The sequence below is a fragment of the Mercenaria mercenaria genome, chromosome 9 (assembly GCF_021730395.1).
Source record: "Mercenaria mercenaria strain notata chromosome 9, MADL_Memer_1, whole genome shotgun sequence".
Classification (NCBI taxonomy): domain Eukaryota; kingdom Metazoa; phylum Mollusca; class Bivalvia; order Venerida; family Veneridae; genus Mercenaria; species Mercenaria mercenaria.
In genome coordinates, this window is record NC_069369.1 from 83,355,077 (window position 1) to 83,371,436 (window position 16,360).

General features: G+C 37.3%; 1 long non-coding RNA gene across 1 annotated transcript; it reads left to right on the forward strand.

Moving 5' to 3' along the window:
- Nucleotides 1–9,410: 9,410 nt before the first annotated feature.
- Nucleotides 9,411–15,650, forward strand: LOC123548156 (uncharacterized). Its single transcript, XR_008372503.1, has 3 exons — nucleotides 9,411–9,562; nucleotides 10,365–10,604; nucleotides 11,060–15,650. It is a non-coding gene; the product is annotated as an uncharacterized LOC123548156 (long non-coding RNA).
- The last annotated feature ends 710 nt before the right edge of the window (nucleotides 15,651–16,360 follow it).

Genomic DNA, 16,360 nt, shown 5'->3' on the forward strand with positions numbered 1-16,360 from the left:
GAAGGGATTTTAATATTACTTGGCACAAATGTTCCCCATGATCAGATGACATGTCATGCACAAAACCAGGACCCCTAGCTCAAAGGTCAAGGTCACAATTGGAGGTCAAAGGTCAACAGGGCTTTTTTCCTGTCCGGTCCATAACTCTGCCATCCATGTAGGGATTTAAATATTATTTGGCACAAATGTACCTCATAATAAGACGATGTGTCATGCACAACTTTCAGACCCCTAGCTCAAAGGTCAAGGTCACACTTAGCAGTCAAATGTTAACATGGCATGAACATGGTCTGTTTCGTGTCCGGTCCACAACTCTGTCATTCATGAAGGGATTTTAATATCACTTGACACAAATGTTCCCCATGATGAGATGACATGTCATGTGCAAAACCCGGATCCCTGGCTCAAAGGTCAAGGTCACAATTAGGGGTCAAAGATCAACAGGGCTTTTTTCCTGTCCAGTCTATAACTCTGCCATCCATGAAGGGATTTTAATATTACTTGGCACAAATGTTCCCCATGATGAGACAATATGTCATGCACAAAACCCAGACCCCTAGCTCAAAGGTCAAGGTAACAATTGGAGGTCAAACGTCAATAGGTTTTGTTTTTTTTCCTGTCCGGTCCAGAACTCTGTCATCCATCAAGAGATTACAATATTAATTGGCATAAATGTTTCCCATGATGAGTTGACGTGTCATGCGCAACACCCGGAACCATGGCTTAAAGGTCAAGGTCACACTGAGATCAATGTTCAATAGGATTTTTTTCCTGTCCGGTCTATAACTTTGTCATGCAAGACAGAATTTAAATATCAGTTGGCACAAATATTTTCCTGGATGAGACAACATGTCATGCGCAAAACCCGGGCCCTAGGTCTAAGGTCAAGGTCACACTTAGAGGCCAAAGGTCAGATACAGAAATGACTGTCTGGAGCATTTCTTCTTCATACATGGAGGCCAAATGTCAGATACAAAAATGACTGTCTGGAGCATTTCTTCTTCATACCTGGAGGGATTTTGATGTAACTTGGCACAAATGTTCACCACCATGAGATGGATTGTCATGCACAAGGTCCCTAGGTCTAAGGTCAAGGTCATACTAGAGGTCAAAGGTTAAATTTAAGAATGACTTTGTCCGTAGCATTTCTTCTATAAGCCCACTATAAGAAAGGTAAAGCTTTTTAAATGTAAAATTTGATTCTTTTTGAATGACCCAAAAAGTTTCAGAATGGCCCCGTGTTTTCAAGGTAGATGGCCCATGGGCCCATCATGCTGAAATCCACGGCAGAACTCTGGTACTGATTACACCAAACAGGAAGTGACTACTCATTTGAAGTACTCCAGCAGTTGATGAAATCTTGTATATGAGTACAGTTACAGTTTTGGCTTAGTTTTATGGCTTATTGTTTAGAGAAAGGATCTAGACAGTTTTCACTGTGAGTGTTTTATTCTTTAAGAAAATGTCTACATAATTACGCATAATTGCTTAAGGGCTAATTTCATGGGAGCATTTTTGGAGGGTGATGTTCCTCAGAACAGATAATTTTTATACGCCCGTTTGAAAAACGGGACGTACTATGGGAACGCCCCGGGCGGGCGGCGTCCAAAGACTTTGTCCGGAGCATATCTTCTACATGCATGGAGAGATTTTGATGAAACTTGGCACAGTTGTTCACCATCATGAGACGGAGTGTCGTGCGCAAGAACCAGGTCCCTAGGTCTAAGGTCAAGGTCACACTTGGAGGTCAAAGGTCAAATTCAAGAATGACTTTGTCCGGAGCATATCTTCTCATGCATGGAGGGATTTTGATGAAAGTTGGCACAATTGTTCATCATCATGAGACGGAGTGTCATGCGCAAGAATCAGGTCTCTATGTCTAAGGTCAAGGTCACACTTAGAGGTCAAAGGATACAAGAAATAAAACTTTGTCCGGAGCATATCTTCTTCATGCGTGGAGGGATTTTGATATAACTTGGCACAAATGTTCACCACCACGAGACGGAGTGTCGTGCGCAAGAACCAGGTCCCTAGGTCTAAGGTCAAGGTCACACTTAGAGGTCAAAGGATACAAGAAAGAAAATTGTCCGGAGCATATCTTCTTCATGCATAGAGGGATTTTGATATAACTCAGCACAAATGTTCACCACCACGAGGCGGAGTGTCATGCGCAAGAACCAGGTCCCTAGGGTTAAGGTCAAGGTCACACTTAGGGGCCAAAGGATTCAAGAATGAAAACCTTGTCTGGAGCATTTCTTCTTCATGCATAGAGGGATTTTGATATAACTTGGCACAAATGTTCACCACCACGAGACGGAGTGTCGTGCGCAAGAACCAGGTCCCTAGGTCTAAGGTCAAGGTCACACTTAGAGGCCAAAGGTCAGATACAAGAATGACTTTGTCCGGAGCATTTCTTCTTCATGCATGGAGGGATTTTGATGTTACTTGGCACAATTATACACCATCATGAGACGAAGTCTCATACGCAGTTCCCTTCTTTAGAATTACTTCCCTTGGTTGTTACTATAAATAGGTTATATTGTAACTTTTTCCTTACTAGTCGTAGGGAAAAATCGAGACCACTTTTCTATAGTACAACATGCATGCTACATCCAATTTTGAGGTGTATTTTGACCAATCTCTCCCTGGTAAAGATTTTTATGTGGACTTACAATTTTTTTTTTAGCTCACCTGTCACATAGTGACAAGGTGAGCTTTTGTGATCACCCTTCGTCCGTCGTCCGTCGTCAGTCCGTCCGTGCGTCCGTCCGTCCGTCCGTCAACAATTTCTTGTCTGCACGATAATGGTTTCATTTATGATTTTATTTTAACCAAACTTGCACACAACTTTTATCATCATAAGATCTCGGTTCCTTTCTTGAACTGGCCAGATCCCAGTATGGGTTCCAGAGTTATGGCCCCTGAAAGGGCCAAAATCAGCTATTTTGACCTTGTCTGCACAATAGCAGTTTTATTTATGATTTGATTTTTACCAAACTGGCACACAACTTGTATCACCATAAGATCTTGGTTCCTTTCTTGAACTGGCCGGATCCCATTATGGGTTCCAGAGTTATGGCCCCTGAAAGGGCCAGAATTAGCTTTTTTGACCTTGTCTGCACAATAGCAGCTTCATTTATGATTTGATTTTAACCAAACTTGCACACAACTTGTATCACTATAAGATCTTGGTTCCTTTTTTGAACTGGCTAGATTCCATTATGGGTTCCAGAGTTATGGCCCCTGAAAGGGCCAGAATTAGCTATTTTGACCTTGCCTGCACAATAGCAGCTTCATTTATGATTTGAATTTAATCAAACTTGCACAAAACTTGTGTTGCCATAAGATCTCAGTTCCTTTGTTGAACCGGCCAGATCCCATAATGGGTTCCAGAGTTATGGCCCCTGAAAGGGCTAAAATTAGCTATTTTGACCTTGTCTGCACAATAGCAGCTTCATTTATGATTTGATTTTAACCAAACTTGCACACAACTTGTATCACCATAAGATCTTGGTTCCTTTCTTCAACTGGCCAGATTCCATCATGGGTTCCAGAGTTATGGCCCCTTAAAGGTCCAAAATTGGCTATTTTGGCTTTTGCAGCCATATAGAGACTTCATTTATGCTTTTATTTGATACAAACTTCCAAAATATCTTCAACAACAATAAATCTTGGATTCCATGACAAATCAGATCCAATCGTAGGTTCCAGAGTTATTTTATATCTGATTACCTCCCCTGATTGTAGTCAAAATGGATTTATATCAGTAAGTACTTATAGGACTTATTTGAAATTTCATTATTATCATTAGTTGGACTGAGCCAATCAGGGTAGATAACTATGGACTGATTTTATGTCAAATTACCTCCCTTTATTTCAAATTAAAATGGGTATATCTCCGTAGCTAATGAAGATACTGATCTGAAATTTCATTTATGTCAACAGATTTATTTGGCAGATCCTTCTTTTGTTCACTTACAATAATTTTATTTTTAATTACTTCCCTTTTATGTTAATATGAATAGCTTATTTTTAGTAACTTTTTTATTATTGGCCTTAGGGAAAAACTGAGACCACTTTTCTGTGGTACAACATGGATGGTACCTCCAATTTTTAGGTGTATTTTGACATATCTGTACCTTGTAAGAATTTTTTTTTTCTTTTTGGTTAAATTTCTTTCCTTTGTTGTTCCTGTCCTTTGGACTTAAATATTTTTTCTGAGGACCTTCTTGTCCTCAAGTGCAATGATAACAGGTGAGCGATATAGGGCCATCATGGCCCTCTTGTTTTTTTTTTTAAGATTAACTTCTCTTAGTTGTTACTATAAATAACTTATATTATATATATATATATATATATATAAACAAGACCACTTTTCTGTGGTACAACACAGATGTTATTTTCCAATTTTAGGTGTATTTTAAGGTATCTCTACCTGGTAAGGAGTTTTTTTTTGGACTTAGAAAAACAAAAGACTTACAATGATTACTAAACAACCACAAAATTAAAATTCCATTTGCAAATACAGGTGCTAGAGTAAGAAATTTGCTGTGACGGGCGTATATTGTGACATTCTAGCTCTCTTGTTCTTATATGTAACATAACCTGTATTTTTCTATTCTTGATAAGAAGACATGTCATACCAAATGATCATAATTATATGGTTTTCGTATCGTTGAAATGCTCTAAAGAACAGAATATATATTGATAGAATGTAACATTATGAAGCTATCCACACAGGTTCCAGGACTTTAAAATAGATCAAAAGGTTAGGTCCCTTGGCTGGCATGGCTTAATAACTCACCAACAATATAATGTTTTTCGTCACGGGGATATAGTTTTGGCGTTGTCCGTCCATCCTTCCGTCTGTCCGAGCTCACATTTGCATACTTAGATGGCAATAGGAACAATAGGTAACTGTACTTTTTCTTTGATGTCATTCATTCCGTAAGCTTTTATGTGGCTATTTTTCTCTTAACGTGGCTAAAAGAACAGAAGAGTAGCCACATAAGTATCCAGATGTAGGAACTTCTGTCCGTCCGTCCGAAGCCATATCTAAGAAATGGTTGGGAATATTTATTTAAAACTTCATATACATATTCACCACTATGAGTTCTTGCGGCCTGTCAAGTCAGACTGCCCAAGTAACAACAGAGTTATGGCCCTAAGAAGTTTCTAGTGTCAACTGTATAGGGTACTATAAATATGACAATTTCTGCATCATAACTTTTGATATATTTGACCTAGAACTATGAAACTTAACAGAATTTAGATCACCATAATGTGGTTGTGTACACACAATTTTGTTTGGATTTGTTCGTAAATTAAGAGTTATTGCCCTTTAATTGTATAAAAATCCACATATTTGTACATAGCAAACTTACCATTTGGTAGAATTTCATTAAATTTCTTTCATTCTTTTCCATGAACATTTATTGTAAACATGTGAAGTTGTGTACCCTCACCTGGTCACCCCCTTACCTTGATCACACCCCCCCCCCCCCCCCCCCCCCCCCCCCCCCCCCCCCCCAAAAAAAAAAAATAATTCCTTATTTTAGATTTTTTTCAAACAAACTTCATATACATGTTCACCACTATGAGGTTATGGGGCCCATCAAGTTTCAGATAGATTGCCCAAGTAACACCAGAGTTTTGGCCCTTTGAAGTTTCTAGTGTTAAGTTAACTATATAGGGTACTATAGATATGGCAATTTCTGCATCATAACTTTTGATATATTTGACCTTGAACTATGAAACTTTAACAGAATTTAGAGCACTATAATGTGGTTGTGCACACACAATTTTAATTACGGATTTCTTTTGTAACTTCAGAGTTATTGCCCTTTAATTTTCTAAAAATCCGCACATTTGTACATAACAAACTTACCATTTGGCAGAATTTCATTAAATTTCTTTCATTCTTTTCTGTGAACATTTATTATAAACATGTGAAGTTGTGCACCCACACCTGGTCACCCACTTGCCTTGGTTACACCCCCTCCCCCTCCCCCACCTAAAAAAGAAAAAATAATTTTTTTTTCATTTCTTATTTTAGATTTTTTAGATTATTTATCAACATGCAAGTTGTACCATTCCACAACCTCTCTCCTCCACCCAGTCATGCCCACCGCTGATCTTGCATCCTCTGCCCCCTAAAAATATATATATACATACATATATTTCCATTCCTTTTTAGCTCGACTATTCGAAGAATAAGTACGGCTATCCTACTCACCACGGCGTCGGCGTCACACCTTGGTTAAGTTTTTCGTACCAGTCCACATTTTGACAAAGTCTTTTGAGATAAAGCTTTGAAACTTTCAACACTTGTTTACCATCATCATGGCCAGTTATAGGCAAGAGCACATAACTCCATCAAGGATTTTGGCTGAATTATGGCCCCTTTTGACTTAGAAATCATGGTTAAGTTTTTCGTACCAGTTCATATTTTGACAAAGTCTTTTAAGATGAAGCTTTGAAACTTTCAACACTTGTTTACCATCACCATGGCCAGTTATAGGCAAGAGTACATAACTCCATCAAGGATTTTGGCTGAATTATGGCCCCTTTCGACTTTGAAATCTTGGTTAAGTTTTTTGTACCAGTTCATATTTAGACAAAGTCTTTTGAGATAAAGCTTTGAAACTTTCAGCACTTGTTTACCATCACCATGTCCAGTTATAGGCAAGAGCACATAACTCCATCAAGGATTTTGGCTGAATTATTGCCCTTTTTGACTTAGAAATCTGGGTTAATATTTCGTACCAGTTCATATTTTGACAAAGTCTTTTGAGATAAAGCTTTGAAACTTTCAGCACCTGTTTACCATCACCATGTCCAGTTATAGGCAAGAGTACATAACTCCATCAAGGATTTTGGCATAATTATGGCCCCTTTTGACTTAGAAATCTTGGTTAAGTTTTTCGTACCAGTTCATATTTTTTGTAAAGTGTTTGACATATGGCTTTGAAACTTTTATCACTTGTTTAGTATAATAGTCTCTGTCTGTAGGAAAGAGAAAATATTAACTCTGTCATCTATTTTGGCTGAATTATGGCCCTTTTTGGACTTTGAAATTGGTTCTGTTTTCATACAAGTCCATGTTTTGTCAAAACTATTTGACATATGGCTTTTAAACTTTGAACACTTGCTTATCATTATGATTTACATCTGTAGGCAAGAGTACATAACTATTTTGACTGAATTATGGCCCTTTTTAGCTCATCTGATTTTTTGAAAAAAAATGATGAGTTATTGTCATCACTTGAGCGGTTGTCGGCGTCGGCGTCGGCGTCGGCGTTGCCTGGTTAAGTTTTATGTTTAGGTCAGCTTTTCTCCTAAACTATCAAAGCTATTGCTTTGAAACTTGGAATACTTGTTCACCATCATAAGCTGACCCTGTATAGCAAGAAACATAACTCCATCTTGCTTTTTGCAAGATTTATGGCCCCTTTTGTACTTAGAAAATATCAGTTTTCTTGGTTAAGTTTTATGTTTAGGTCAATTTTTCTCCTAAACTATCAAAGCTATTGCTTTGAAACTTGGAATACTTGTTCACCATCATAAGCAGACCCTGTACATCAAGAAACATAACTCCATCTTGCTTTTTGCAAGAATTATTGCCCCTTTTGGACTTAGAAAATCAGTTTTCTTGGTTAAGTTTTATGTTTAGGTCAGCTTTAATCCTAAACTATCAAAGCTATTGCTTTAAAACTTGCAACACTTGGTCACCATCATAGGCTGACCCTGTACAGCAAGAAACATAACTCCATCCTGCTTTTTGCAAGATTTATGGCCCCTTTTGGACTTAGAAAATATCAGATTTCTTGGTTAAGTTTTATGTTTAGGTAAACTTTTTCTCTTAAACTATCAAAGCTATTGCTTTGAAACTTGTAACACTTGTTCACCATCATAAGCTGACCCTGTACAGCAAGCAACATAACTCCATCCTGCTTTTTGCAATAATTATTGCCCCTTTTGGACTTAGAAAAATCATTTTCTTGGTTGAATATTATGTTTAAGTCAACTTTTCTCATAAACTATCAAAGCTATTGCTTTAAAACTTGCAACAGTTTTTCACCATCATAAGTGGACACTGTACATCAAGAAACATAACTCTATCCTGCTTTTTGCAAGAATGATGGCCCTTTTTAGACTTAGAAAATCATGGGTAGGACAATATTTCTATTATACAAAAAAAATCAGATGAGCGTCAGCACCCGCAAGGCGGTGCTCTTGTTGGACTTTGAAATTGGCTCATATATTGCCATTTAGTGCAAGACTTATCGAAATCAATGTAATACAGGAACATTGTTTGTCTAATCTATTTATTTCTTTTGTCTGAATATCCGTGGAAATATTTTGACCCCATTCTTCAATCAATTCTTCGAATAGTCGAGCGCGCTGTCATCAGACAGCTCTTGTTTTAAAATGTTCAAACCTTCAAAATGTTAAGTTGTGACTGCACAAACCTTGCCCTCAGCCATGTTCAAGATATCTTACCTGTGTTCTCTTAAGGACATCTGTTCTTTTAAGTTCAAATGTACATGTTAAAGAGCAACACTTGGTGCCAAACCACTCAAAGACAATATTTCGTTCCAGTTAAACTTCAAGCTCACATTTCAATTAACTGCATTTATTTTTAAAAGCTAAGCTTATTACAGTAAGCATATCCCATTCAAAATAAATTCTTTAGTCAGGATCAAAGTATCATACATTTATTATGTACTCTTTAATTAAACATTTGTTTTCTGTTAAATTGATTTTGACTTATGAAATTATTTGCTTCTTATTAACATAACTTTTTGCCGGATATATTTTTTTGCCATTCCTCACCACAAACCCTTCCGTAAGGGGATACCAATTCATCGAATTCGCTTGTCATCTCTAGCAAACTTGAGCAGTTTGAGATCTTCATAAATAGATGGCAGTTTTTAATAATTAAAATGACCACTGTAAGTGAGGTTCCATATCTTCGACATATAGTTCGTATGTAAAATTATGCCCCTTTTTCAACTTAAAAAATTTGGTAAACGTAAGCTATTAATATATAAATGAGTTTGAAATACAGTAGTAGAGCACGCTGACGTTAAGACAGCTCTTGTGATGGTAAATTTAAAGCTGAATTAGTTTTACATTGTCAACAAGAAACATATGACTGTACAATGATGGAAGTGGGGGCACCTGTGACACATATCTTGTCAGATATTCTTCCTTTTCTAAACGACCGCTGTTGTAAAGTACCGGTACACCTGTATGAAAAATTATTTTTAGAATTCAGGGAAGAAGTCATGACCAGTTTTTGCAGATCCAGACACAGTCAAATTGAGACTGCTATTATTTTGTGTGGTTGCATTCTGTGCTTCCGAAAAACTTTTCTTATAAATATATTTTGCCTTTTTAGCTTCACCTTGGACTCGGTATGGCAGACATTGATAGCATTGTTTGTTGTGATAGTGACTGCAATAGTGATCCTGAAAGTATACTGAAATCATTAAAAGAAGGTGTACCAGCTCTGCTGATCTTAGTGAGAAAGTTGCCGTAGTAACGTAGACCAACACAGGTAAGAAATTGCTGAATGGGACTATTTAAACATTACAACATTATACAGAATACTGTTTTGTTCATACCCTACCAATAACCATCGCCTAAATATCGGAGCGAGATGGTAGGGTGGCAATGATGGTAGGATAGTAGGATGGTGATGGTAGGCTGATACACAAATGCCCTACCATTGCTATTGTACTCTCCTACCTACTACTCTATTTTCCCAGCTTCCAACCATTCCACCTCCTATCTCCCTATCATTGCTTTTCATCTTTTCCTTCCTGCTTTTATAATACTTAGTGACATTTGAAAGAAAGTAAAATCATTTTTCAGTCAATGTACAATAAGTGTTTCCTGACAAGAGTGTCTTGAGGGTTGTTCAATATGCTCCCAAGCTTACTGTATGTATTAGGACAATGGCCACCAAATATAACACCGGAAGAAAAAGAGGAAATTGATGATAGGATAATAGGATAGCAATAGTAGGAAGGCAATATAATCATCCATGCATCCTAATATCAGTAGCATACTATCCTTCCATCACTCATCCTACCATCCTGTCATCCTAGCATCCCACTTTGATAATAAAGCAGAGGTAGGATATGAACAAACCAGTATTCCGTAACCATTACATAATAAAGTACAAACCTTAAGAGATAAAACCTCTCAGAGGACTGAAGTGTACTGGATATAAAAAATTTAATGAATTTTATATTTCATGCTGTCAAAAGATTTATAAAAATATTTTTTGCTTTCAGAATGGAATTAATTTTTGTCCTCAGAAAAACATTTTAAACAAATGAACCTCTTTCTTTCAGGTATTGGCTATTTTGTTGCCAGAAGAAAGGCAAAAGTAATTTTGGTATGCTATAACCGCAAGAAAGGTCAAGAAGAGGTAGACAAGTTCAAATCATCAACTAGAAACAGTGACGTTGTTGTCAAGAAACTCGATGTTTGTTCAGTGGATTAAGTGAGGGAGTTTGCCACAATGATAGATGAGCTGAAACACAGACTGCATATACATATACTGATGAACATTGCAGGTGCTTACTTGTATGGTAAGGTATCATCCGTTGCATCTCTTAGTATCCATTCCCTTTAGTTTGTGGAGAAATGTTTTACTTTCTGTGAATTTCATATACATGTATATACTTTGTTAAATAGATGCATGTAAGTGATAATTACTTCCCGTTGAGTGTCCTCGGTGGCCAAGTGGTTAAGTTCACTGATTTCAGATCACTTGCCCCTCATCAGTGTGGGTTCAAACCTTACTCAATGTGTTGAAATTTTCATGCGAGGAAGTCGCCTAGCTGGCTTTAGGAAGGTCCATGGTTCTACTCTGGTGCCCACTCATAGTGAAATATTGCTCAGTGGGGCACCTGGGGTCTTCCTCCACCATCTAAAGTTGGAATTTCAACTCTTAGTAAGAAATGCTTCAGTATACATTCAGATGGCTGTAGTTGTGGCCTAACATAAATTAATGTTAATACAATGTTTTTTTGTCATTCTGTAGATTTCTGAAGAAGGGACTCAGGCCTCCATCTAATGTTCAGTGAGTGAGGACCTGGAAAGTATGTGGATTGCAGGGAAGCAGATGATCAGAGCTCTGATGTTAGTAAAGATACAGGCCTTGCCAAGAAATTCTGGGAAATCAATGAAAAGTACACTATGCTTGCAACGGAGAAGTAAGCTTAGATAGAAAGGAAAATATTTCAGGGATATTTAACAATAGTAGATTCCCGTGTCAGATCGTTATCACTTACTCCAGAGATTTTTTTTTTTAGCTTAATTAGTCTCTCAAGTATTGTCCACTTGAGGAGAACAAAAAAAGAAGAAAAAATGTTTCAATACTGTAAATTCATTTTTATTTCATAAAGATTTTTGGTTTGGTGATTTGAGTAGCTAAAGATCATTTGATTTAGTCTCTGTCCTAAACTTGAGAATAATGCTTTGTTTATAATGTAGTTGGTTATCTGTAAGAAGGGAATACACACTTGAATTTACGTGTCTGTATTTACGTCTTAAAAATTGCCTTCATTATGGGGGTTTCAGGGTCATAGAATTAAATTTGGAGACTGGTCTCGAAGCAGGACATCAACATTGGTCAATTTGAAAATAGAGATATGAATAAACCAGACAGATGCTTGCATTTTGAAACAGAACATCACCATTGGTCAATTTGAAAATAGAGTTAGAAATCAGCCAATCAGATGCTTGCCTTGAAACAGGACATCACCATTGGTCAATTTGAAAATAGAGTTAGAAATCAGCCAATCAGATGCTTGCATTTTGAGACTGGTCACCTTTAAACTATATGTTGGTGTTATTTGATGGTGTTTTCAGAAATGATCACCTTTGATATGTACTTTTATGTAAAGAAAGAGTATTTATGTAGTGAATTCATGATTTATTGAAGTAGCCATGGACAGGAGACACAGCCATAATTGTATCAAAATATAGTTGATTTGTATATAGCAAAAGTGGTAAGTGCTTATTGTTTACATGTTTTCTACTGTGAAATCATTAGTTAGATAAGTATGAGCATGTATTACAGTTAAAAAGTAAAATGTTGGGGCTGCCTTTTCGGCATGATAAGAACTTAGTGTTTTGTATTGGGGAAAAAGGCAGATATGCACAACACTGAACAACACTATAAATAGTGAGTTTGTTTTGTAGAATTGGTCTGTAGTATACGAATGTCTAGTGTCCCCATATTTTACAATAACAATGTTTCGAAGGATCTGTTAGAAAATTTCGACTGAATGTTGAACAACATCAATGACATATCTAAAATGTGTATGATTTTACTTCTTCTTGACCTAAATACGAGATTTTCTGTCTTCACTTTATTGGGTTGAGAATTGAGTGTGTTTTGCTCCAGTCCTCAGCTCAACCACCTAGTCTGGATTTAAGATGTTAAGTTCTGGATCACCCTCCTGGTTCCTAGCAGTTTTAATCAAGGTCTTCTTGACACCTTCGTTGTTCAAGTCTCATTTCATTATTTAACATAGTGTTCAAATTGCACAGTTCCTCTGCTCCGAAGTAGCATAGTAAACCTTTCTACGCAAAACTGTTATTCAGAGCATAGTGACGACGTGCAAAGCACATGTTCTGGATAACTCACTTCAAAGTCAAGGTCACACTTGGGGGTCAAAGGTCATACCTTCGGGTGTATATTGCTCCGCTTGACTGATTTACAGGGAGACTAGAGCTAAAAAAAGAGAGAAAAATACGTTTGACAACTTTTCATCAACTGCTTGATTGAATTTTACTTAACTTAGAAAATACTTAGGATGAAATAGGACAGTGTAACAAACAAACAACACAGAATGAAATTAATTCATTAGGCCATACCAAATTGATATGTCGTTCGTCGGAACTACCGCATCAATAATTTCATTCCCGAGAAAAAAAAAATAAAAATCACCCGCCCGCACGTACATAAAAATCTCCGAAAAAAAATTTTTTTTTTCCGATTACGCGGTCCGGAATAATAACGGCAAAACAGGTTTTATCGCTGTTTTAATGCGTCAAAGTGATATTGATCGGATTTCATACGTCCGTAATACATGTAGCTGATGTCCCAAACTCAAAAAGTCAGGAATTATGATGTTGTTCATCATTTGTTTTAAATCTGGAGTGTCTGTGCTAGTGCCACACATGGCTTTCGATGTGCCGGTAGGTAATGAAGTAGGCACATTCTACTTTTGTTCAATACAGTGAAAAGAACGAAGCCCGACTTGTAAGACGTGCACGGGGATGCAGTTAGAAGTATTTGGAAATATTGTTCAGATATAAAGTTTTCAAACCATTTGTTATCAGTTGTTTAGTTCAGCATGTTATATCTAGAGCCCAAAGCTGAGGCCAACTACTATCTTAAAAAAATATTTGTTCACAGATCCTGACCGACCTATCACATTGTCTGGGCCCAAATCTTTTTGAACGTAACTTTTTTAGTACAGCAGTCAGATATTCTATCAAAACGCATTTTGTCAATTCAAAAATTGTTTAGCTTTTCAGATAAGTAGTGTTGATATGAAAATAGTTTCTAACAAAATCTGTCCTTTTGTAACCCCAATTTTGCCTGTTTGTACACATGACGCCAGGATATATTAATTGGCTGTAAATTGATTGAACAAAAGAAACTGAAAAAAACCAGACCTCCCCAACTCTAAATTTCTAGTTCAGTCAAAGCACAACAAACCACTTTTAAGGGTGGCCATATTGGGATCATTCTTTGACCGTCTGTTATCATTTTTGCCTGAAATGAATCTCTACCACAAAAACTTAAGCTAGCCTGATCTGTTAAGAAATTATTCCAAAGGGATTTGAGCAATATCAAAGCATCTGTCTGCCCAACTCCCTTTCGTCTCACTGGTCAAGTGGTTTATTACTTCCCCTCACCTCTATGGGTTGGAGTTCCACTAGGGGCACAAATCTGTTCATATGTCAAAGCCATCTAACTGTGTTTCAGAAGAAATGTTATTCCACACATGTGCCTGTTTTGTCTTAAATATTCCTCATCATGTGCCGTTAAATAGGCACGCCTTCAGATTAATGTAGAAAAATCAAAATTAAAAATAAGACACTCATCCCTTAGTAATTATAATTACAAAATAAAAAAAAAGTGATTCAGTGAGTTTTGGCAAGAATTTATTTGCAAAATCATTCATGTAGTCTTTAAAACATATAGAAAAGCTATATACTGTGATACCCACACTGTAAATGTTTGATTTCTGTGTTATTTCTAAAGAAATGTTAACTTTATGTATAATCATAACCGCCTCCTCAAAGGTCCAAGCTTGGGAAAAAAAATAAAAAAAGCCCGCTCGCTCCATGTAAAATCTACCCGCCTCTGAAAAAATCAAAATTGAGAAAAAAAAATAAAATAAAAATTTCGCTCGCCCGCTCCTATTTTTTTTGAAAATTTTCCGAAGAACTATTAATCAATTTGGTATGGCCTTAAGTGTATTAGACAAACATTTCAAATCTAAGTAGTCTTCTTCAGGGTGAAGAATATACCGGTAAAAAGATATATCTACTAACATATCACCCCATGTGTATTTGTGTTTACCGTCTCTAGACCTTTGTGGTGGATGGTTGGGTCATGGCTAGATTTACCTCTAAGGTGGAGAATCAGCACTCTACCAACACAAGCATGCTTGTTAATTCCAGGTATGAGCCCAAATCAATCGCACCCAGACCCACTTACCCAAATCCACTGTCATTAGCAAACTGAGCAATCTCTGAAGATCATTGAAGTAACTCTGCATGCCTCGGGTGGTATACCACTGCAACTCTATCCCTATTGTCAGTGGTGAAATGTCTAAGAGATTCACAATACACAGCCACCATACTAACTAGATGAGCCTGGTTATTGGGAGCCACAGACTGGTTGTAATTTAGTACTATCAGTAGTAAATCCAGGCCCACAACTCTTTAAGATTTTCATCAGATTTTTTTCTGATCTTTCTGCCGGTATCATCTAAACGGAAGTGACTGTCAAAGGCTTCCATCAAAACATTTATATTTTCTTCATTCTCTGCTGAGGTTTCAGCAACTTGAGCTATAACTACCTTGGTGGTGCTTATGGTGACCTCCAATTTAGTCCCGGCTTTGTTGGTCACAACCTCAAGCTTAGAACCAGAAACAGACTAAAAAGTCTTCCTCCAGGAACCTCAATTATGGAACGCCAGCAGATCAGATTCCGAAAGCATACATGACAGGCGGCAACCGATATCCGATGATCTGGAGACACCCAGGTATTTAATGGGTTTAAGTTAAACTCCTTGGGGCTAGGCCAACTCTGGTGCTGGCACAAAGCAAAAAAGTCTTCATTGCTACCTGACTCTCACTGGAGATGTGAGACTGCTGGGAAAGAATATTACTCTGATCAAAGTATTTATAGAGTTCCCAAATACTGCTATCTTGACCTAGACACAGAGATGCCAATTTTTTAAGGCTTTCCATTCTTTCTTGGTGGAAATTGGGGGTTCATTAGCTGTTCGTTTTTTTGTCATTTATTATCCATTGTAAATTGTAACTGTACAAACAAATTCAGTTCACATAAAATTTTACATTTTAGCTAATACAAATAGATGAAATACAATGCTTAATATTAATTACATTCCCAGAAAATATGTTCAATCAGTTCATTACCTGTACATCATAAGTCGCACAAAATAGTTGTTTTGTTTGTACAAATAAAAGGCATTTGAGCTGCGCCATGAGAAAACCAACATAGTGGCTTTGGACCAGCATGGATCCAGACCAGCCTGCACATCCGCGCAGTCTGGTCAGAATCCATGCTGTTCGCTTTCAAAGCCAATTGCAATTAGAGAAACCATTAGCGAACAGCATGGATCCTGCTGACCAGACTGCGCAGATGCGCAGGCTGGTCTGGATCCATGCTGGTCGCAAAGCCACTATGTTGGTTTTCACATGGCGTGGCTCATTTATGTATATTTCCCACTCAAGGTTGGCAAACTGTTTTTGTTTTTTGTTGAGCCCTATTCTCAGGTGTTTGATCTTTGCTGTAATAATTTTCTCAACAAGTATTTTCTGTTCTGTGTTAGTAGGGGACTTTGCTTTTTGTACTGACGTTGTTTTTGATCATTCCTTTTATAATATTATCTCAATGTGTTCCTTAAATCTAGTTTTATCAACTTCTTGGGAGAAGTTGGTTGATGGCTATACAGGCATCTTCGGGTGAGTAGAATGCAAATCCCACATCTCCTAAAACGGCACACTCTGTCACGTCCTTCCCTTGAACCATGTCCGGCAGTCTATTGAAACAGACACTGTCTTCTACCAG